The sequence below is a fragment of the Nannospalax galili genome, unplaced genomic scaffold (genome assembly GCF_000622305.1).
Source record: "Nannospalax galili isolate Female #2095 unplaced genomic scaffold, S.galili_v1.0 scaffold135, whole genome shotgun sequence".
Taxonomy (NCBI): Eukaryota; Metazoa; Chordata; class Mammalia; order Rodentia; family Spalacidae; genus Nannospalax; species Nannospalax galili.
The window spans coordinates 1,717,846-1,742,656 of NW_008338998.1; the positions used below are offsets into that span (position 1 = coordinate 1,717,846).

Sequence of the window (24,811 nt, forward strand, 5' to 3'; positions counted from 1 at the left end):
GTTAAAAGGGTTTATTAAAGACTAAACAGGGTTATAGCATAGTTTTCCTGAATTGATTATGCTGGAGGTTGTAAACATCAATTCGATAATGTTTAACTATGTACCAATAGTTTCTTTCCACCTAAAGCAAGGTTTTGGTAGACCACTCTCTAAACTACATAAGGTTAAAAATTTTTAACTGTCTTGTGTTTTCTATAAGGTTTACCTGGAAAACTTATAAAACACAATATGTACATGGGTAATATTAACATATTACATTATCTTATGTATATAATTTAGATTCCATGTTCTTTTAATAAGATGATGCTACACACTACTTTCTTCTGAGTCAACTACCATCCTCATGACTTCAGTTGTGTCCACTAACAAAAAATCATCACATTGTATTTGTTGACTTGAGAACCATATTCTTTAATTAAAGGAGGAGGGGTAATCGGGGTCTTTGGACCCTCACCTGAGTATCCAGCTGCTCTTCCCAGGCAACTGTATGTAACTCAGCCCTAATCACATGTTCTCCTGGGTTTGAGGAGGACTAAAGTATATTATCCGAGGAAGCCTAGGAAAAAAAGGCTTGATCCATGCTGGGTTAAGGCTTTCCAGTGTGCATACGCTCAGGTCACTCATACACCTCAGGAACCCCTCAGTCATCTCTGTAAGTAAGCTCAATAAATTTATTGGTTCCCTGTTGCAGGTTTCCTCACTGGTCCAGCCCACAAGGGACTGCAGGGAACAAGGGTTCTGGCCGAGGTGCTGCAGACTCATTTATTGCTGGGAAGTGCAAGCCTTATATACCTCTCCCCCTGCCCCCAGTGTCCCATAAGTTGGTGTGTCACTTCCTGATAGATCCACTCATCCAGGCAGATTGTAGCTTGGCTATTTTGCAGAAGCACGGGCTGTGCTCTCAAAGTGGAAGCTGCACTCCCTACTGCAGCCTGTGCTTAGGCCTGGCACTTCCTTTCCTATAGTTTCCCCCCAAAAATCTTTAATGTAATCAAACATTGGTTTGATACTACAACCTAAAAGAGGAAAAACATTGCTTAGTATCCCCAGGAAAAGAATTTTCATAACAGATGAAAAATTTATTTGTTAATGTTATTGTCTCATGGTTATTAAGAAAAAAAAAAGAAAAGTTAAAAGATGGCCAAGCGTGGTGGCACACACCTTTAATCCCAGCACTTGGGAGGCATGGGCAGGTGGATCTCTGTGAGTTCAAGTCCAGCCTGGTCTACATAGTGAGTTCCAGGACAGCTGGGGCTACAGGGAGACCCTGTTTAAAAAAGACCCCCCTCAAAAAAAGATGTTAGAACGACATGAGAATGGAGACCTTTTTTAAAAAGGATTTATGTATAAAAATTATGATGGCTGGATATTCCCAGAATTTACACAAAAATGAGAAAGCCTAAGCAAGCAATAAAGGTCTATGTAGGGTTAAGATATAACAAAGATAATATATAAATAATCATAAATTTTCTAAGGTCACACTTTAGTCAACTAGTTTAGGACACACTTTATTCAAGTAGTTTAAGGATGTCTCATCAAGGTTTATTTAAAAATGTCTGTGTTTTGCCCAAGCTTTGTCTACATGACACATGGTAATTAAAAATACCAGATGGATGTAACTAACCTTCTTGGATGTTTAATAGCCAGACTTTGAGGCCTATACTAATCTGGTCAGAGGGACTTAAAGGGACAATTTTTTGTTCCTTGCCCTCCAAGATCAAACAAGTTCCAGGAGCCATGGAACATCTTTCAAAATGTCCTGTAACTTTGGTGAGTCATCTGTCCTCTTGTTCAGGGAGGCCATGGAGACCCCAAAAGATGGACTTCAACCACTGTCCAGTGTGCAAAGAGGAGTGTCAACACAGAGAAAACATTTTCTCCACGCTTCCAAGCGAAACCCAGGTCGAGCAGGACCTCTTGACTTATCTTCACATAGATGGAACTGGTAAAAAAAAAAAAAAATCCAGAGAAGCCAGGGGCTCCCCCCAAGCCCATGTGACCCCTGAGGAACAGATCCTCAAACGACCTTAAAAGTAAAAATAAATTCATTTATTGGGGCCAACTCTATGGCCTTAAGCACCCAAAAGGAAAGTATAACCAAAGATTAAAGTCATCAGTATATTTCTTTAAGAGTTCAAGGGATTACACATCCAGGACATTAGACTTAAGTTCTTACAAGATGTTATTTAGACAATTATTTCACATTGGTGATTTTGTTCCTAATAGGACAGTACTACTCAGGTGTAGGACTTTAAAATCTTGGTCTGCAATACTGTAGTGTCCACCTGCAGCTGAGGGAAACAATGCACTATTGTTCTAAAATTATGGCTAAATTTGTTTTCTCTTCCTATCTAGAGGCCATTTAAGAGGGAGCTGATTCTAGCCACTCCAGCAGTTATCAAAGTGCCTGACAACAAAGCCCGAGTTCATCAATAATCAATCCAGCCTTGGCAGGCAAAAGAAAAATGAGGAGGAACCTGTTAGATGGATGCCTTTGGAAGCCCTCATCAAAAAATTCCAATGGACTTTAATTTGGACATTTTCTGGTTCCCTGCCTAGAAATTGTAATACTAACTACTCTTGCCTTTACTCTTACCTTTACTTTTCCTTCACATCTCCCAGGCACCAGTCAAGCACCTTCCTTTTCTCCCTATAGTTAAGAGCTATCTAATTTGGGAGTCTTTTAGATAGACCCACTGAAGGGGGTACCCCAGTTGCCTCACCCTGCATCCCTGTTCAGCATGAAAGAAGCCAGAGCAGTCTGTGTCCCAATTCCCTATTGTCAATTTGGGTAAGCCTCTTCAGAGGGTGGTGTAATAAAAATAGGAGATAGAAATTGGCTAGGTAGCTAGGGTAAAAAGACCCCAAAGAAAAGTAGCCAGTTTCTTTCTTGGCTAAAATTCAAAATGTCCTTGGGCCTTTTAACACAATACTTTGTCCAAAAGGCCAAAACGTTAAAAGTATTTGGGAGCACTTATCCCAAAAAGATTTTGGGGTTACCTCTTCAGAGGGGGAATGTTACAATAGCAATAGCTCCCTGATTATGCTGTGTGTTATTTTGCTCCCTGTTTCATATAATTTCTTAGCTGATAAATTGCCACCACTGCTAAAATTACTACCAATGAGATCATGGTCAATTATCAGACTCTGGATTCTCCCGATATAGATGAGTTGGCTCTTAAAGCTTGTAATGACACTTCTCCCCTATAAAACAAAACAGGGGGAGATGTCGGGGGACCCTGCTACTAAGGTTGTAATCCACCATGTCCTGATAGCTCTAAGGAGCTAGGCACTATATGCAGGACTCCCTTTCTCAGTGGGGGCTTCCTGCGCTCTGCCTGACCTTAACTGGAAAGTGCCTCCAAGCACAGATACCCAGCCTTATTTGGAACATGACCTTGGGTATAGTTACCTGCAATAAACTGCCCCCAGGTTTTTTCTATATGATAATTAGACATTGCCCTATAGCCAGATGATAGGATCCCCCTACCACATGTAAATAAAGCATACTATGAGCACCTATCATGTAAAACTTTGGCTGCAACCCTATATTTTTCCCTGACCACCACTGAATAAATGAGCTGTATCAATGAAACTGACTCTTTTCCATCCATGCTCACTGGCCGTCCTGACCCCGTTAGTCACTTCTGCTCCCTTTGTTCTCATGGGTCGGTGGCCAATGACCCACAAGGGGAGGGAGAGACCCTCACACTCATGTGTAGAAAGACAGACAGACAGACATGCTGCTAGACAAAATGAGGGGCCCATGATGCAAATTTCATGGTAATCATTGTTCTTTATTTTGTTTAAAGTTCACTTTGGGTTTATAGAGCAATGTAACTGTGATGATGGCAAAGTGGAAGATGGTCTTTGCATCTTATCTTCAACAAACTTAACATTTAAGTATCACATCTTCAAACATGTTCACTTATTAGAGTGAATGCAGAGCATGGAGAGAGACTTGGGAATGAGGAAGAAATATCTGCTTTGTCAAGAAGAGTCCATCAGTGGTGCCGAGCACACCCCGAAGGAAGGCACCATCCAAGATGGGTACTAGTTTGCACTGGAGCACCCCAGGGCACAGATACAGAGAAATCCACATTAATTTAGGTGGCTTGCTGCCTGCTGTGTCAGGAAAGATGGAGGAACCCCTTTAAAATGTGTACTCCAGGAGCTCATGCCTCTGAGGGGAAACTGTACATTGAATAAAAAAGTGGTCCTAGGACCCTCCAAATATCAAGTTGATTATGAGAGCAGAGTCTGTTCCCATAGCAACTGAATACGTACAGTAAACAGCTTTTCTGTATTGTGGTTTAAGCTATCCAATCTCAGATGGTCAGGGAGTTGTGAAATCCCAAGTCAATTTCCTTGCATCTCCCTGAACTTCTACACTGAGTAAATATATCTGAGTAAGAGTTGCCTAATTTAGAACAAAAATCAGCTGGCAACTGCCCAAAATGCTTTGACAGCAAAGCTTATTTCTCAAATTTGGCAGAAGACCAGGCCTGCTTATCACGCAGAGAACGACCAGTGTACACAGTCAACATCTGTGGCTATCAGGGTGTAGATGGATTGAGTGTGAGGCATCCTGTGAGCCTCAGTTGCCTCAAGTGCAAAGTGAGACAGGACTTGCTGGACCCACTGCACAGGACTGTAGTGAGGTAATACTCAGATGCACAGCCATAATCCCACAATACAGGGGGATGAGGCAGAGGATCATGAGTTCCAGGAAGGTCTGTGCTTGGCAAATGATAAAGTATTACAAAAGTATTTGAGAGGATGTATCCTCACAGACCACCAGTGCATGTGGAAACAGGGAAAATGAGTATCACCCTCAAGCAAAGTCATGTTCCCATCTCCAGGTGAATCCCTGGCATAGCACTCAAGAGAAAACGACAACATATATCAACACACATGAACATACATGCATACTCACACATGTACATATAGCCATACACACAAATGCACATGCACGTTGAGGCAAATGCTTACACACGTGTGCATCTCACGTACATGCACATGTGAACACACATCTGTGCATACGCACAGATATATATATATATATATAAACATAATCTGAATAAGCAGAGGCCTTAGAACTTCTGAAAAACATAAAACAGCCCATGTTTTCCAGAAATATACCTCTCTAGATGATTTTCTTATGTTCTTTAAACTTTACTGACATTTCCGTAAAGAAAATGGGCATCTGTTTTCAGAGAAAAGTAATCATATCATTTTCAAAGATTCTGAGCTTTCCAAAATAGTTCTAGAGGACAGCTATCCAGATGCAAATGGCTAGCTTTCTGCGTGTGTGTCACAGGAGAACTTGGATCTAGGTAGGAAAGTGCAAACACAGCTTTGCCCAACCAATAAGGCTTCACATCCCAGTTGCTAGGTCCCCAGCTGTTGTTACACCTGTACCAGGACACAAATGGCCCTATTTTTAGCTCCCTATGCCTTGAGTAAAATTTCACAATTAGGCATGATTGTCATGCCTCTTACTGCCACGGCATTTCTCTACAGACAAACTCACAGAGCCTCAACCTTGGGAGCCAGGTGATTCCTGGCCCTGAATTCTGTGCTCAGGAGAGACAGGGGCTTTGCGTCTAAGTCACAGAACAGATGGATATATTGTAGTATGTTAAAAGATGCATTCATATGATGAAAATACTGCCAAACACAGACACAAATCCAGCAACTCTCTGAGCCCCACAGTGTTTTAAAGTTATTATGAAATAGTTGCAAAGCTACAGAATATTGAAAAAAAAAAGGGAGGGAGGGAGGAATGGAGGGAGAGAGGGAGAGAGGAAAGTCCCTTGTACCCTAACCTGCATTTATCTGATACTACCATCTTGCATGACTCAGGACAGTTTCAAAACCTGGACACCAATGTTGGTATAGTCTGAAGGGCTTGTTGAGATTTCACTGTCATTACAAGCATGTGTGTGTAGTTCCGTACAATCTCACGTGTCAGATCTGTGTAACCACCACTGCAGTCAGTACACAGAACTATTCTGTGGCCACAGTCCCCCAGCCTGACTCCCCACCACTTCTAAGTTCTTCAACTTTTAAAGTTTGTTACTTTCAGAATTTCTGTCAGGGAGGGTTACAGGTTACAAACTGCCAAGAGGAAAGTATTCATCTCTCACACTGTAAAGTGATTTGACTATTTTTCCTTTCCACTTTAAGTGTTTTAGCTTCATAAACTACGGGCTTTGGTGAATATGCATGCTATTTCTGTGTCTTCACCTGTCACACAATGTCCACTCCTCACTCTTTGATCAACTTTCTCTGATATAAACAGAGATCTGCCTGCATTTTGAAAATTAACACTTGAACGCTGTTCCTTTTTCATATTTCAATTTCTTTTTTGTTTTTTTTTGTTTTGATTGCTTGGGGTTCTTTGTTTGGCGGACAGTGTCTCATGTAGTTCAGGCTGTTCTAGAGTTCACTATGCAGCGCAGGCTGGCCTGCAAACTGTGGCAATCCTTCTGCCTCAGACTCAAGAGATGGGAGTACAGGCCTGAGCCAGAGCCACCACTGCATGCAGTCACCCTTTCACAGTCAACCTACTCATGCTGTTAGGCCAGAGGTGAAGTCTTTTCAGAATCAATTACAGCGTTTGCATAGCACTTTTACATCTATTCTGATGATCTGTCCTTAACTCTTACTTTACACTTTTTTTTTTTTTTTTCTGTCTTTTTGAGACAGGGTCTCCCTGTAGCTCCAGCTGGCCTGGAACTCACTATGTAGACCAGGCTGGATTTGAACTCACAGAGATCTGCCTGCCTCTGCTTCCCAAGTGCTGGGATTAAAGGCGTAAAACACCACGGCCGGCTTATGTTATACTTTTATAAGGTAAAGTAGATATTAATGTTTGGGCTAAAGCCTGCAAATGCATTTGTTTTCTTATTCCTTTCCTTCTTCCCTCTCACTCTTGCTTCCTGTCTATGCTTGTTCTGTTTTTCTCCCCTGTTTCCTTTTTCTTGTTATGGTATAGTGGATATAAATATTTTCTTAGAAATTTGTTTTGATTTATAAATAGCTATAACGCTTTGTTCTGTTTTGTGATACTAGAGATTGAATCAAGGGCCTCCCACATGCTAGGTGAGTTCAGTTCTTTACAACTTCAACCCTCTTTTCAACTTGTTATTTTCAAGACAGAGTTTTCAGACGTTGCCCAGACTGGCCATGAATCACTCTAGAGTGCAGACAGGCTTTGAACTTGTAGACCTCCTACCTCAGCTCCTAAGTAGCTGGGATTATAGGCCTATACCACCATGTCCAGTTTCAACAGTGTTTCTGAGGAAATATTTTTATGAATGACTTTAAGTGTTTACTAAGCTTTTAAAATACATGTGAGGACCATATCAAGAGTCTGCAGTAACATATATGTGAGGAGCACATCAGAAGTCTTCAGTAACATACATGTGAGCACCAAATCAAGAGTCAGCACTTTGTCATTTTTATTAAAATGGAAACAATCTTACTTTTAGTATTTGTCTTTTTCTCTCCCATCTTTTGTCTGGAGAATCTCCTCTCAATTCACTGAGCACCACAGCAGATGATAACATGCACTTTTGATTCAACATTCCCCCAGTTGTTTAAATCTTGAAGAGAGGGGAGACCAACACACCGCCCTCAAGCTTCAGAGCAGGGAACATCTGCACTCCCCTCAGGCACTCAGTTAACTGTTCTATCTTCTTCTGCCCATTTCATTTGGTGGAGAAAACTTATTTTAGGTGTTCTTTATAGGCAGGTCTGCGGGGGACAGGTTCTTTTCTTTTTGCTATATCTTAAAATACTTTTATTACCACCTCATTCTCAAAGATATTTTTACTAGATATGGAATTCATAGATGATTTTTCTCTTCAGCCTTTGAACGATGTGCCTCAAACTTCCACTTTTAAATTTCTAATGAAAAATTCACTGACTTTCAAATTATTCCCCTATGATGAGGTTGTGTTTCTATCTTGTTTGACAAGATTTTCTTCCTTTTTGAGGTTTGACTGTGGATTCTTTGTTCATCCTGTTTGGGATTCACTGGGCTTCTTCAATGTGGAGGCTTATGCCTGTTGCAAAATTTAAAAAGTTGTCCAGTTCTTGGATCTGGATTTAGGTTTGTTTGTGTTTTCAGCTTCACATTCCTTCCCCTAGGTCTCTGGTAATCGAGATCTTAGGTATTTGTGACATTTTTATTGTGGCTGGGAAGGGGGCAGTTTCGTTCTCTACTTTAGTAAGAGAAGGCTGCAACCATGCTAAGCATCTACATCACCCTGACTGGGCAGTGGGAGCACTGCACCCCATGGCCAGGGCAAGGTGGAGATCAGCTCTGGGATGCAAGTGCAGAAGGGTCTGAAGCTGCAGCCTAGGTGTGCTGCCCTGGAGCACATACATGAATGGCTCCAATTCAGCTCTTGTGTGAGTATAAGGATGGGAGGGAGAGGTAGACAGGCCCTGTCAAATACTCCTGGCTCTGTCAGTCCACCCTTTTGTTGACCTCAGCCTGTGACCCAGCAAGGTTTTATTAGAGCTCTTTGCTTCTGGGTTGCAGTCATTGCAAAAACCCATCTGGAATACAGAAGTGTCAGTCAAAGTCTAGGGAACTCACACATGCCATTCCTCAGTCATGAGGTCCAGGGTGCATTCTCTGCCCCATTTCCTGAGGCCTTCAATATGTCCTGGTGGGATATCTTAGGTGCTTTAGTTATTAGAGAAAAGGCATGGGAGAAACAGGCTACCCCATCTGGGAAGAGCTCAAAACTACTCTTCATCTATAAATTCAATAAATTTCCATGCTTTACCTTTCATTGTAGGAAGAAATGTTAAAGACCATATAATTGAATCCTCTCATCCCACAAAAGTAAAATGGAGTTATACTAAAAACCCTCAAAGGAAGAATTGGTTGTCAAAGTACCATAAAAGCCTAAGTGTAAGCATATACTAAACAACTGAACAAAAGGGATGGAAAGAATTGAAAGGGAACCTTAAGGAGTAGAAACAGAACTAGTAATACTAGTAATAGTAAGTGGATGTTTCCTTTTTCATATACACCCTCTTTTCTGCCTAAACTGACAGAGCAAGACGAGGGTGTGTTGGACAGAAGAGGACCCTTACACTAACACCATGAGGAAGCTTGGGGATTTCACACATATCGTCTTATCTTTTTGGGTCTTAGCCTCCTAATCTTCAGAGTAGAGAAGATAAAGCGGTGTTAGAGTGTCACATGGGACAGATGGGGTTGTTTTCATTTCTTCAAAGTGCTAATAAGATGCTTTATATGACAATGTTAGGAAACACTGCTAAGTACATTATAAAAGATTTGACTATTTGCAATGGATGGTAATTATAAAAGAGATGTGCTGATATGGCAAACATGGTAAACCAGTGGAGAACAAAAAAGCCTAAGAGTAGAAGATTTCATCTATCTTAGATAATTCAAAGTTGAAGCCTTCTGGGCTAAGAAGTGCACACAAGTACACAGAGTTCATTTCTGCCCAAAGCCACTGTCCAGAAGAAAGCACACTTACATAAGAACAGTAGCACTGAAAGGTGGACTCAAAAGTGCTCACAATCTATCCACAAGTCCCACTATTTTTAGGTTTCAGGGAAGATGAATTGTTCAGGTGAAAGCATTGCTCTTCCATTCTACCCAATACCATATTCCTCACGGTCAAGCAATCTCTAAGGCAGCAACTGAGCAGTGTATTTCTATTACATGGCAGATGGGAAGCAACTGCACATCTTCATTTCTACTCTTTCTGAAGAGTAATTTGTTGGAGGTCATGTAGTTTCCACACAGCAGGACACACTGAGCTGCTGTACATGCAGAGCAGAGGTCACTTAGGACCTCGAAGTAGGAGGAAGACACAAGCCACAAAGCCCCTGCTGGTAGCCACAGGCCATTTGCTGTTCTATGTGGGGTAGTATAGAAGTAACAGGCACAGGAAAGGATGTGGACCAGTCTGCAAGTGACAGAGACTCTGGCAGTTGGAGAGCCTCACAGTTGCTACTTCTATCATTAGTCACCAGTGTACATCAAAAGTGGTGCTAGGAAGTAGGAGAAAAATCTCATGTCTTGCTGAGATTCAAAACATACCTATAAGACAGGGTTGCTTAAAGACACAGAACACCTGCAGACCCAAAGTCTAGGGAGGGGAAAGAGTCTACACACAAGAGGAACTCTGTAGTCTTATAAAAAATTTCTCTGGGCTGAGGCTGAAGCTCAGTGGGAGAATAGTTGCCTAGCAACATTAGGCACTAGGTTTGGGCCACAGAATAAAATGAAAAAAAGGAAAAGATTTCAACAGCCAAAGCTGGCCCTAAAGGAATGATCAGGCAGAACAAATCTTGGAGCCAGTCACTTCCCACTCAGAAAACAGTAGCCAGGATGATCTGGGCTCACCAGTCCTATTATAGCCTCCTCCACATTAGACTGCACATCTCAGCCCTCTTGCAGGGATGCCAAGGGGTCAGTCATCTTTTTAAAAAACAATTTCAGTCAGGAAAAGAGCCCATGCCAATACCCCTTCCCAGTGCACATTGTATATGAATATAGATGCTTTAAGTATGAAAATAGTGGCCCCGCTACTGACTGGAGGTGCACAGCTCTGTGACTCTGAAACTCTTCTTTCCCTTCAATCTCCTGAAGCAGTAGATATTAAGGTTTCCATTTTACAATGAAGGAAAACTTTCACAGTTGGTTTAGAGCAGAGACTTGAGCCAAAGTCTCCAAAGTAAGAGGTCGAGGGGTGACTATGAAGTAGTGCAACCTCCCAGGACAACCCAAACTGGGGACTAGGGCCTCAGAGTTCTCCTGCTTCTAACAGGATGTGGACACGACACACTCCAGAATACCTTCACTGGCCTCCTTATCATAACTTCTCTCACTAATGCTTCTGAGACTGGTAGAGTGCAGAGGTCACAGGAGATCCACTCTGGGTGCTAGACGCTGGAGCCTGACACCAGTATATGGAAAGTATAGATTTCAAAGACAGAGGGTTGGCATTGGCGGCTTTAAACTACACTGAGTCCTCTATAAAAGGTACGATTCCATCAGGTTTATATAGAATTCTTAAATTCACAATTCTTTGCTTGATATCATATTACTTTTCTCATCACAGTAACAAAAGTAACGTAAGGAAGGGAGAGTTTACTTAGGCTCACAGTTTGAGGGCGCAGTCCATCATGGTGGGGAAGGCACGGCAGCAGGAGACTGAAGCAGAAAGCACAGAGAGATGAATGCTGGTACTCCGCTCATTACTCCTCCTTCTCTTTTTATTCAGGCCAGGACCACAGCTAATTAGATGGTGCCCCCCATAGTCAGGGTGGGTCTCCCCCTCTCCCAAATAACTGTACCTGGAAACTCTTTTAAATACAGATAGGTGTGGCTCCAGGTGATGCCAAATCTGATCAAGTTAACAATGACATTTAACTATAGCAGATAATAAAAAGGAGATACCGCAATTTACTAAGCTTAAACAGTCTTATTTCAGTGGGGACTATAGTCCAGGTCAGTGAGTCCCAAATCACAGGCTCATCACATATTCCCATACCTCACTTAGATCAGTTTACTTGGAAACTCTGAAGTGGAAACCAGCAAGCTATGTCAGAACAAGTGCTCCAGGGCATTCAGGTTGTTTGCTGGAATTTAAGATTCTATTGTCTGGACAAGTCAGTATAAAGTAAGAGTTAGGATCTGGCTCAGAGCTGCCTGTGACATGGTGGGAAATCAGCAGAGTGCAGAGGTAGAGCCTTTGTAACATGAGGGACTTTAAGCGAGCAGGAGACCTAAGCCTTGCAGCAAATGCACTTGACTACCAAAGAAATACAAACAATGAAACAAAATTTGAGCAAGATAATCCAAAGGAGATTCTCTGTTTAACAGTAGTGTTAAACCACGATCTCTGGAATTACCCTGATAACAAGAATCCCCTCCCTTAGTCTTGATCTCCTTGCTTTTAAAATGTGAGTTGAGGGAAATCAATCTTCATGGGTTATCCAGAAAAGGAGGAACATATGTGTGCAAAATAAATCCAATCTATTTATCTGCCAAAGTAAACTGGGTTTAAAACATGCAAGATCATGCTTAGCACAGTGCAGAAATGTGAAAATATTGCTGGAAGTATGACTGTACAATGTGCAATTCTGTAACTGCCATGCGAACAAGATCTAAAGGTGTGCTACTATTTGGGGTTTGCCTTTTTGATCTACAAGCTAGGTTTTAACTTTCATATCAAATGATGGTTGCCACACATGATTGAACAATAGTGTGAGACACAGTAATATTGTTTTATTTTTTTCCTCCAATTCTTTGTAGTAAAAGTAATTAATTCCATTTTGGGGAACATTTAGCCATGCATGCTTTAAGGGAATACATGTTAGTAAGAAATACTCTCTCCGCAAAACATTGAAGAACCAAAGATGTATACGAATACCCGTCCTTAAAGCAAAGCAGCTCAGATAAAAATGAGGAGGGCAGGTTAAGGATACAGGTGAAAGAAAGACATCTGACCATCACACATTTTGGATCCACACAAAGATAGTCAGGCAGACATTGGAGTCCTGGGACTTCAGAGTCCTGGGAAGGCAGGCCACCCATACTGTCAGCAGGACAGAGTGCTTACTTGGTCTGGCCAAGGCTCATGTACCAGCTTCTGTTGGTCTTTATCTTGAGAACCCTCATCCCTATATGCAGGCTTTCCCCCCGAATGGATATCTTCCCTGAATGTTTCAAGTCCCTGTTGGAAGGACTATTGCTAAGCGCATAACATACTATGGGTAAAAACTCATGCTTTCTATCAATTCTCCTCTAAGACTTTGATTAATATCTTGAAGGCCTAGTGCTTACTCAAGAAACTAATGTATAATCAACATGTGAAAATATGTGAAGGAGTTAGGGGTGCAGTGCAGTGGGAGAGCACTTGCCTGGCATGTGCTTAGGCTCTGGGTTTGACTGCCAGCACTGAACATAAAACTAATAGCATTTCACAAATCCAGAGTAGTAAATTATGGAATGATACTTTCTCAGGAAGTAAGCAATAAAATATCTTTATGCAAAAACTTTGCACATTGAGTACCCAATATAGTAGCTCAATATCCTCTGAGGTTGGCTGGCCTGTAATTCAGCAATTAGTTGCCTCCATGGATGACTGACAACCTATAAATGAGCATAGTTCCTTCAGAGAAGCCCCATGGGAAAAGCTCCCACATGGACTATACCCAAAGCATGAGCAATGGGATGAGGCTGGGTGTGCTGCGGGCATCTTCAGGGTCCCTTTCTATCTGTCCATCTGGCTCTTACCCTCTTCTTGCTCTGTCTCCATTCTTCAGTTTCCTTATCTCTTCTCCCATCTCTTTGGTTCGGTGACATCACAGAATCCTTCCATTTTATTTTCAGAGGAATATTTCTCTTCAGTGCCTTTCATGTTCTTGCCTGTTAGTTCCTCCACATTTCAGCAGCCTGGAGTTACACACTGCATATTCCCCAGGAATGTGACATTCTCTAGCTTTAGTGTCTTCCTTTGTTTTATGGAAAATATAGTCGTATGGCCCTTGCTGATTTGATGGAGTGTTTAACATATATTCATCTGAAGTACCTATCACAGTATCTACCCCAGGGCAAATGTCCAGTAAGTGCTGGCTGCTGTCATATTACTTCTGAGTTACCGAGGCCAAGGTGGTAGTCCGAAATGTTCTTGCCACTGCAGCCTCTTTCTTTCTTTCTTTCTCTGTGACCCCTCTCTTCCTCTTCCTCGCTATTCCTAATCTTTTTCCATTCTTTGTGAGTATGTGCATGTGTGTGTATGAATGTGTATGTGTGTTTACCTGCACACAGGTGTGTATATGTATTCAGGTATGTGCGGGTGCACATGTAGGCAACTTTAGCTGTAAATCCACCTCTGGCCTTGCATGTCTACCTTGATTATTGAGAGAGACTCTCACTGAGTCCTTGAGCTCACCAAAAGGCAAGGCTGGACAAACAGTGAAACCCAGAGATCCTCTTGTCTCCACCTCCCCTTGCTGGGATTAGAAGCATACTTCACCATGCGTGGCTTTTTACATGGGAGCTAGGGTTGGAACTCAGGTCCCCATGCTTTTGTGGCAAGCTATCTTTCTCACCCGTCAGTATTCTTATTATGACTTGAAAATGGCCCAGTCTTAAAAGGATTCACAGTACATTTTATATAAATATGATAGTCAACACATTTTCAATTAATTAAAAAATAAACAACATTACCCAGTCTAATTCAGGGAGGAGAAGACAGGTCATTGATAGAGTGCTTGCTAAGCATGCATGAGGCCCTAGGTTCAATCCCCAGTACTACAAAAAGAAAAAGGAAACAAAAAGAAACAAAGAAAAGAAGAATGAGAATTGGTCAGGAAAATGACCCTGTTTATTTAGCACAGAAATTTAGAGGAACAAACAAATATAACAAGGTCAGACCGTAAGAAGATCTATTCTCATTTTGCCCATCAACTTAACAGTGAGTTCTGCAAGTGATGCTGTAAGTCTGTATAAGTGACAAAAGTTAAAGAATTTTCTTGTTCTGAATGATCTTCATAGCCATATCAACGAGGGAACTGCAACAGTTCCCAGAGTGATAGAAATTTAAAAGTTGGAGCAAGGGTGCAGTCACGACCTTCCCATTGCAAAACAAAGTCCTGAACTCATACTTCAAAAAGAACAAAAACCCTTATCTTTGATGTTTCTTCAAAATTGAGTTCTGGAATTGTTTCTGTTTCTACATCACCTTTCCTAAAGCTACCTATCAAGTAGCCCCCAGAAAATTTTCCAATTGTTTCAATATTCTTCTTCCTTGGCCTAATCCCTTCTCTCTTTGAGGCATTACTATTGATGTGCTACCTCTCATCCTTAAAACATTCTCCTGATGTACCAACTTAGGAGTATGTGTGCCTCTGTGTATATGTATATGTGTGTGTGTGTGTGTGTGTGTGCCTGTGTCTGTGTCTGTGTGTCTGTGTTTGTGTACATCCAAGGTGTTACCCAGGTATATGTCTGAACTCTCTGTGTCACTCACATGTATATGTATGAATCAGACACTGAGGTATCCATCTGAAGTCTGCTGTGTCAAATGTATGTGTTTGAGTCTATAGGGTTACTCAGATATATATGTCTGAATACACTGTATCACTTAATTGTATTTCAAATACACAGTACTATTACAGGTGTGCATGAATTCATGGTGTCCTTCAGGTGTGTGTATGTGAATTCACACTAAGGTGTGATTGTGTTGTCACTCAGGTACATGTAAATTCATCTTGTCATTCATGTGTGAGAATCCCTGGTCTCATTCAGTTGTGTCTGAATTCATAGTGTCAATCAGGTGTGTGAATCCATGGTGTCACTCAGGTGTGTCTGTATCCGTGGTTCACTCAGGTGTATGGGAATTCATGCTGTCACTCAGATGTGTCTGAACCCATAGTGTCATTCAGGTGTGTGTGAATCCATGATGCCACTCAAGTGTGTCTGAATCCATGGTGTTACTCAGGTATGTAGGAATCTATGCTGTTACTCAGGTGTGTCTGTATCTGTGGTGTCACTGAGGTATGTGGGAATTCATGCTGTCACTCAGGTGTGTCTGAACCTATACTGTCACTCAGGTGTGTATGAATACATGATGTCACTCAGGTGTGTCTGAATCCATGGTGTCACTCAGGTATGTAGGAATGTATGCTTTCACTCAAGTGAGTCTGCATCTGTGGTGTCACTGGGGTGTGTGGAAATCCATGGTGTAACTCAAGTGTATTTGAATTCACTTGTCACTCAGATATATGTGAGTCCATGGTGTCAATTGCATATGTGTGAATCCACAATATCATTCAGATGAGTGTGAATCTATGATGTCTCCAGGTACATCTGAATTCATTATCTCACTCAGGTGTGTGTGTAAGAAACCATGTTGTCATTCAGGTATGTGTTTGAATCCCCAGTGTCACTCAGGTGTATGACTGAATCTAGGTGTAGTTCAGATGTTTATGTAAATCTAGTATCATTCATGGGTATATATACAACCATGATGTCACTCAGGCATGTATGAATCCACAGTATCATTAAGGTGTGTGTGTGTGTGTGTGTGTATGTATATGTTTAGGACCATGGTATCACTTAGGTATGTGTGAATCTGTGGGACTACTCAGCTATGTCTGAATCCATTTGTCACTCAGGTGTGTGTGTGTGTGTGTGTGTGTGTGTGTGTGTTCATCCTTTCACTCAGGTGTGTGTGAATTCATGGTGTCACTCAGATGTGTGTGAATTCATGCTGTCACTAGGTTTGTATGTGAATCCATGGTGTCACTGAAGTGTGTCTGAATCCACTATATAACACAGGTGTGTTTATCTGAATGAGTATTGTTATGTCCAGAAGTCCAGACTGTTCTCATCTGTCAACTGTTGTGGATGATAAGGTAAAGGACACAGGATGCTCAAGCCCAAGGTGACACAACTATGACCCAGCATCAGAGAAGAGATAAGAACATAGGACTGTTATGCAAAGGATGATGATGGTTAACTTGGTATTAACTATATGGATGAAGGACTGATTGTCTAAGAAGTTAGTGAATCATTACTTCTTTTGTGTGAGTTAATGAGGGTATTCCTGGCAAGATGGCAGGTAACCTGGAGGACTGGGTTGGAATATCATTTAGTTTTCATGTTCCTGTGACAGAACACCTCAGTAAAACAATTTATGGAAGGAAGGATTTATTTTGGCTCACAGCTTGTATATGGTTTATCACTGAGGAAAGTTATGGCAGCAAGAGCTGTGGTTGCTGGTCACACTGTAGTCAGAGGGGGATGAATGCTGTTGCTCAACTGCTTCGTTCTGGAATCCCAGTCCATGAAGTATGCCACCCACATTTAGCATATGTCTACCCACTTCAATTAACCCGATCTAGAAACTCCTTTACAGATATGTTCAGGTTTGTCTTCTACGTCGTTTAGGTCCTATCCAACTGGCAATGTTAACCATCTCAGGTATTTCTGAATCCACGATCTCTCTCTCTCTCTCTCTCTCTCTCTCTCTCTCTCTCTCTCTCTCTCTTTTTCTCTCTCTCTCCCCGCTCCCCGCCTCCTCCTTGTCCTCATTTCCTACAAATTTATTGAAATACTCCTTCCTAGAGGAGAATGACGCCTCAGAAGACTTAAAAGCTCATGAGGGTCCCAGGATTCATGAGGCCCCATTCTGAGGTTATATAAGCAATGAGCAATAGCTAGAGGAGAAGAGACTCTTCAGTGGAGCTGCCTGAAAGTTGGACAGGAAGCTCTAGGGATGCAGCTTTTGTGAGTCATCACCATACTGGAGTGCCCTTTTATGTAACTGTTCAAGAGCCACTCATACCTGTGTAAGTAACCTCAGTAAACTCATTGCTTCACAAAGCTAGACTTGGGTGGAATCATTTTTTGCATCTGGCATCAGAGACCTATCAGGAATGAAGAGACATCTGTTCATGTCTCTACAGAAAATTATGTCTCTCCTTCTCTCTCTCGCCTCACCCTCCACCCTTTCTCTTCTCCCTCTCCTTCTCCCTTTCCTTCTGCCTCTCTTTTTCTTTTTCCTGGAGGTGGAATAGTCTTCTGCCCTGAGACATCAGAGTTCCAGGCTCTTAGGTCTCAGGCCACAGACTCTGAGGTACAGTATCAGCTCCCTTTGTTCTGAGGCTCATGGACCTGGGCTGGGCTGAGACACACCACCAGTCTTCCCTGCTTCTCCATCTTGCACACAGCCTGTTGTGAAACAAGCCTCCCTAATGACAGACGCTAATCTCCTAAAATGTCCCTCTGGTATCTGTATCTGTTTATTCTGTTGGTTTATTCTCTGGAGAACCATGAAGTACAGGTACACAAGAGACCAAAGCAGAGTGACATTTAGTGTCACAATCCCTGATGTTATCAGAGTTCTGATACTAAATTTGGAAGCAAGGGAAATGAAATTTACACTTTCCTAAACTCTGTTACCATAGCCCAGAGTTCTCTTCTTTAGAGACACATACACAAGTTTGAAACACTTCCAAAGACCCTTTAAATCAAGTTGACCTGAATGGACTTCTACAAGCTTTTCATAAAAGGAAGTTTTAAAACTTCCAACCTAGGGGGCTGGAGAAATGGTTCAGTGGTTAAGAACACTGATTGTTCTTGCAGAAGACCCGGATTTGAACCCAGCACCCACATGGCAGCTAACATCTGTTCTAACTCCAGTTCCAGGGGATCCGACAGCCTCTTCTAACCTCAGTGGGCTTTGCACGACACGGGTGCACTTACCTACATACAGGCAATACATGCATACATATAAAATAAAAAATAATAATAAAAAAACCTCCAACCTAATATAGCTGAACTCTTAAATGCTTAATCTTTCTAAAAAGGCTTTATATGGGACTGAATAATTGAATTTGTATTGATTTTCGACACATAGATCTAAGACAATGCTAACAGAGCTAAACTTGGATGTTAACTGTTAAAATGTATTATACAGTTAAGAAAAAGCAAAGTAAGCTAATTATACAAACAAAAATAAACAAAGCTTTATGAGACCTGAACCCTTAAATGCAGAACGTTTGGAGTCTTTATTAAGAGCATATGCTAAGACAGACCTACATAAATCTGTCCTGATGTCTTAGTGCCCTATTAGGATGACCTCCATTGATTCTTCACTTTCTTTAGCCCTACTGGACATTATTCAAAACACACTTTGCACATTACCAGGGCTCAGTAAATACAGGCAAGATGAACAACATTTCAAAGCCTCCATTTAAAATTATCATCTTTCATCTTTAAAAGTAATTAGGGGCTGGTTAAAACTGATTAAGAGCACTTTCTACTCTTCCATAGGACCTGGGTTTGGTTCCCAGGAACCACATAGAGATTAACTAACCCACAAGTCTATAACTCTAGTTCCGGGGGATCCAACTCCCTCTTCTGGCCTCTGAGGGCACTGTATACATGTGATACATTTACATGGATTCAAGCAAAACACTCCCATACATAAAATATAAATAATCAGTATTTTAAAGTAATTAAAGAAACTGTCTTTAAAGAGATACAAATGTCAAGTACCTTGATTTGATCATCACACACTGTATGCATGTATGAAACTACCATATTATACCCCAAAGTATGAATAATTACTATATGCCAATTAAAAATGGGAGGGCCTGTATCTTTATTGGTGTGTCCGGCCACAGCAGAAGCACTGTGGTGCAGAGAAGCTGTCCTAGTTTCTTTCTTCATTGCTGTGACAAAACACTCTGACTACTACCAACTTGGGGAGAAAAAGGGTTTATTTCATCTTACTTCTCCTGGGTCACAGTTCATCAGGGAGCCCAAGGTAGGAACTCAGGGGCAGGAACCTGGAGGCTGGAGCTGAAGCACAGGCCATGGAGGAACACTGCTACTGACTTGCTCCCTGGCCCCTGCTCAGCCTTCTTTCTTATGCAACATAGGCCCACTGGCCCAGGGGTGGCACCACCCACAGTGGGCTGGGCTCTACCACATCACTCATTAAGAATATTCCCCACAGACATGGCCACAGGCCAGTCCAATAGAGGAAATTCCCCAGTTGAGGCTCCCTCAACCCAGGTGTGTCAAGCTGACACTAAAGCTATCCAGCACAGAAGCAAAGGAATGACACTGGGCCATACCCGAGAAGCAGCTCAGGAAGGGCTCCCACAGAATAAATATGACAGGAAGATAGATACACAGAGATAGGGAACAGCATTTCAGGCAGAGGTGGAGGCACAGAAGTAAGGCTGGCAGGAGGGGCCAGCAGCCCTAGGAGAACCTGGCACAGGGTGTGTGTTTGTCAGAGGCTGGGTCCAGCTGGGTATCTTTGCTTCCAGGTGAGTGGCACTCCCTCCACATCTGGCAAAGATGCTCCAAGAAGGAGGGGAGGGAGTAATGTCCCTCCAAGAGGTCGGGCAGGGAGGGAGAGAGTAATGTCAGCCACTGCCTGGACTGTGGACCTGTGTTGGGGGAGCTGCATGGAGGAGTGGGAAGAGCAGAGGACTGTATGTGCAGCAGCAGAGAGTTTCCAAGAAGGGCCAACTCTCCAAACTGCACGAATCAACTCTGACAGCTTTCAGTGAAGTTTTACCAACAAATACTGTCATAAGAAAACTAAAATACTGGGCCTTTGAAGTATGATATGACACAGAAACTACTGAAAATATATTTTGAGAAACTTGATGAAATTGGCATTTGTATACTCGAGACATATAAGTCTTGAACTTGGACAATAAATGCTGTCTTTTCTTTTCCTAAAGCACCTTGCTTTCTTTTAAGCTCTTTTCTTTTCTTCCCAAGGCCTTTCATTAACATTGGAAAGAACACCTGACCATGCAGGACACAACAGCAGTCTTTTCCCGCCCTCCTGACTTTCACCTCTGTCCTCAGCCATTAGAATCTTCTTTTACCCAAGGTAGGTTACAGAAATTAGAACTCTTTTCCCATAAAGCCAAAGATATTCTGATTCACTTCCATCTCTTTGTGTAATGAGTCATAAAGAAATTAAGATCTTCGTTCATTCTAATGGAGTGACCTCTACCCCATTTTCATGAGAAAGAAAACACACGAGAGGCCAAGAGTTGAGGGGAGAGAGAGAGAAAGGGAGAGAGAGACAAAGATAGAGAGCAACAGAGAGAACAAACAGGTTCTTGGTCTCCTCTTCCATTTTTATTGGTTCCTATATCCTATTTGTCCAATCACATTTCTACATCCCTGGACCTGCTCCCTTGATTTGTAACATAAAATCAAATAGGTTCCTTGTAACTTGGTAAAGTTTTACTCCCAGTCCTCCAATATCACCTGTAACTTTTATTAATGAACTTGTCTTGTCTTTATTGTGTCCTTTTCTGGTAACAGGAGCACCCTGTAACTGGCCTAGCTCCCTTCTGCCCCACAATATCAGGCAGTTACACATGAGATTCAGGCCTGCTGTAGGATAAGGCCAAGATTATATGACAAAGTAAGACCACCATGATGTGTAAAAATGACAAGGAAAGAATGCCACATACTTTAGGACAAATAAAGGCCCAGCTCCAAAACATGCACAGATCCAAATCCAAGTGACTGACCAGGCCCTTTTGGGTGTATGGAAACTTTTCCATGTAAGAGAGAATATTTTATTAGAATAAATATCCCTCTATAAGTGGTTAGAAATAAACAGAATTCATTATGCACTTCGGATATTTCACCACAAAATCCACACTCATTTTCCAAATGCATCTAAGAAAAGACTGTCATATCAAGATACTTCAGACAGTCTCCATCTATGCTTGGAACCAGGAAGGAAGAAGACCCTTAACTGCGTGCTGCTCCAAGTTGCTGTAAGAAACCAAAGCTGCAGGAGGAGGATTTCTGCACAGTGTTGCACCCTTCTCTGTCTCTGTCGAATTGAGGAGGCTTCTCACCCCACAGGGACACCAGAACACCCTGAAACACAGCCGAGTGTGTGCTTCATAAACTCAGGGAGGTGGGGGCTCTACAAGGAGTCATATTAAAGAACTGTAAATTCCTTAGCTGATGAATTCAAGTTGGTTTTACTGCTGAAACCTCAGAATGACTTTATTACGCTTCATTGATTTAATGGTTGACATGTTTTCAATTTACTTTGACTATTAAAAACCTGAAACAGGTTTTTTGAAGTAGATGTTCCTTGCTCTCCTCTTCCTCCCCAAAGCCCCAGCACTGGGCAGTTGGGGGTCTGAACACCTCAAGCAGATCATAAACAGAAATTTGTTTCCACTGCCAGCCAGGTCTACAGAAGTTTGATCTCACCTAATCCAAGGGGAAGAAATCAGTTTTCATTTTCACATCTATAGATTTGCTAATTCATTTGGAAAGATAAGCAGTATGATTTCACTGTAGGAAGAGGTTTCTTATCAACCAAGAAAACTAAAAAAAAGTTACCGAATACTCACCTGCTCTTTCTTACTTGTTGTAGTCTACCTCCCCAAGCCCTGTTCTCTTTCCTTCTTTAAAAAAATTATCTATTTTTACTTTATGTATGTGTATGACTGTTTTGTCTGCATGTATGTCAACGCACCCCACATGTGTAATGCCTTCTTAGGCAAGGAGATGACATCAGATTCCCTGGGACTGGTGTAATAGGTGGTTGTTAGCTGCTGCCTGCATGCTGGAAACTAAACTTGGGTCCTGCACAAGAGCAGCCAGTTCTCTTAACTTGTTAAGCCATTTCTCCAGACCCAGTGCCCATTTTTCTTGACAGGATACAAGCATGTGCAGCGGCCACATGGAGCTGCTTGGGCAGCACCTACAGATGCAGAAAGGGCATTTCTCTAGCTTTTTCTGCCTAAAGATTTCCCCTAAAGTAAAATTCAACTCTGCTTCATCAAGCCTAAAAGATGGACTCTGATCTCAGCAAAGGACAAAGGTAGACACCACAACCCAACAAACACCATGGTGGGATGGTCCTATGTCCCACCTACCTCCCAAGGGTCCTCTCCTGTAGATAGGTAGCTAAACTAGAATTAATGGCTCTAGAGGCCATTGATGACAGACCTCTCCTTCATGATCAGCTTTAGACCCTACCTCCCTCTTCATGGGTAGCCCCAAAACAGGAAGCATCATAATTGGACCCCTGGAGATTTAAATTATCATGCAAAAAGGAAGAAGTTTCAGGGGTTTATTGAGGCCCATTAACAGAAAGTTATTTCCTCCAGGTCAAAAGAATAGAATTTAAATTATACCTCTAGAGCTGGATGGAGGCTTAACATTGTAATATGTTCCAATGGTTAAAACATTACATACTATGGTCTCCTCCTGCAAGCATTACCCCAGCTGGGCCTGTCAATCACTTGGCCAGGAGTCCACCCCACAAGAAATCTGGTTCACCTGAAGACATGCCCCCGAGATGGGAGGAAAAACGATCCCCTTCATGAGACAATATACATGTCCTTCCCCCTCCATCAGGGTCTTAGAGTAGCAAAAAGCCCCATAAATTTGACTGGTCAAGACTATAAAATTCCTAGTCTATCTGTTGGAGGACTCACCTTTCCAGTCTCACTGGTCAATCACCTGATGATAGAACCACCCCTAGAAAGGCAGGTTCAGCTTAAGTTATGCTAAATAGATGGGCAGAATACCTGGTGTGTTAATGAGGTACCGAATTTTTCCTGCCTGGAATCCTGTCTTACAGTGAAGAACTCCACAGAACTTCTGGACAAGCCAGTCATGTAGGTCTCTGTAAGTCTGTCTGACTTTCAGGAAAGCGTAATTTCTCCTTTTCTTCTTCATGCTTTTGTTTTCTTTAAGGCTTTGGGCTGCCCCTAGCATCTTGTATTTCTTTACTTTTTCTTTAAAGCTTCCTTCTCCCAGCCATGTGACTGCAAGTTAGCCAGGTGTCTGACCTCCCACACAGGCTCTAAACCTCCATGGCTTCATGGCTTTCTTTCCTTCTTCCCACTACTCACCTCCTCAAGGCAGCTGCCAAGATTACCAGCTCACCTGTCCTGAGGATTTTTCTTTAAGATTCTCATAAAATTGTAAAAGCTTCCATTTGGGTCCGTTCTTAAATTCTTTTATGAATGAGACTACGAACCTTCTAGGGAACCCTCTTTCCCCCAGTTTCAAGGGCAGCTCTTCACAGAACTTTCCCCAAGGTAGCTCTGCGAAGCCTGCCCACTTTTCTGAGTTCTAATTTAAAAGAAGGTAACTTTTTCTCTTCCTTCTGTTTTTCTGATATTGGCCAAAAGCCTCTGAATATATTCTAAAATGAAATGGAGATCTTTTTTAAAGGTTAAAAACTCATCCAATTTTATGTCTTACAGGGCTTAAACTGAGTTCAATATTGTATATCTGTATTAATTCAACTGTGAACCTAGAAACTTGCACCCACTTGTGAAAGAGATGTTCTGTTACTCTAGAGTGTTACTGAGTGTGTAATATGTTAAAGCTGTAGTGAAAAGCTTCTAATCATGTAGTTATTAAAAATATTAAAAAGTATAATGATTTAAAAAAAAGTAAATGAAAAAAATTCTAAGTGAATATTTGGTTTAAGTCATGTTTTCATTGTTCTTTGGGATAAAGGATAGTTTAAATATCATGTTTAATATAAATGTGAATCTAGCTTGTCTCCCTTAATCACGTGACAAAAGAATGTACATCAGTGCAAGGAAAGGTGTAATGGATTTCCTGTTTAATTAAACAACTTTCAAGGTCAAAAAAAAAAAAAAGTCTCCAGTGTGGGTGGAAACCTAACATTCCAGTTTCACCAGGTAGATTACCACCCCTAGACCACCGCTACCAAGGCAGGTTCACCTAAGAAATAGCCAGAATAACTAGTGCATTAATGAGATGGTGAACTTTTCCTGCCTGGAATCTGGGGCAGGTCCTTATGTACCCACATGAGACAGGTACCTACCTCCCTGAGTCTATGCTTTTCTGAAGAAAACAGATTTTTCTAAATTCTTCAGAAAAGAATAACCTCTCCTTTTCTTCCTCTGTCTCTTTTCTAAGCTTGCTTTTCCTGACACTTTGGGCGGTCCCAATAATTTGGGCCTTTTCACTCTTCCTTTATGCTCCCTGCCATGTGGCTTGTAGACAGCCATGTGTCTGACCTCCACGATGGCTTAAGGCATGGGTTTCTTCTCTTTCTCTCTTCCGCTGACCTCCTTAAAGCTCCTCTTTACAGCTTGCCTGCCCTTCAAGTTTTTCTTTCAAACTCTAACAAAATTGTCCTAAAGCTTCTATGTGAGTCCATTCTTCAATTATTTCATTAATGACACTGAAAACCCCAAGAGAGGACCCTGTTTTCATGGGTATCATTTGGTGAAC

At 41.8% G+C, this 24,811-nt stretch overlaps 1 protein-coding gene across 2 annotated transcripts in view; it reads right to left on the reverse strand.

Moving 5' to 3' along the window:
• Positions 1–24,811, reverse strand: part of Gabrb3 (gamma-aminobutyric acid type A receptor beta3 subunit) — a 240,860-nt gene that overhangs the window by 113,786 nt on the left and 102,263 nt on the right. The gene's annotated exons all lie outside the window — the stretch shown is intronic.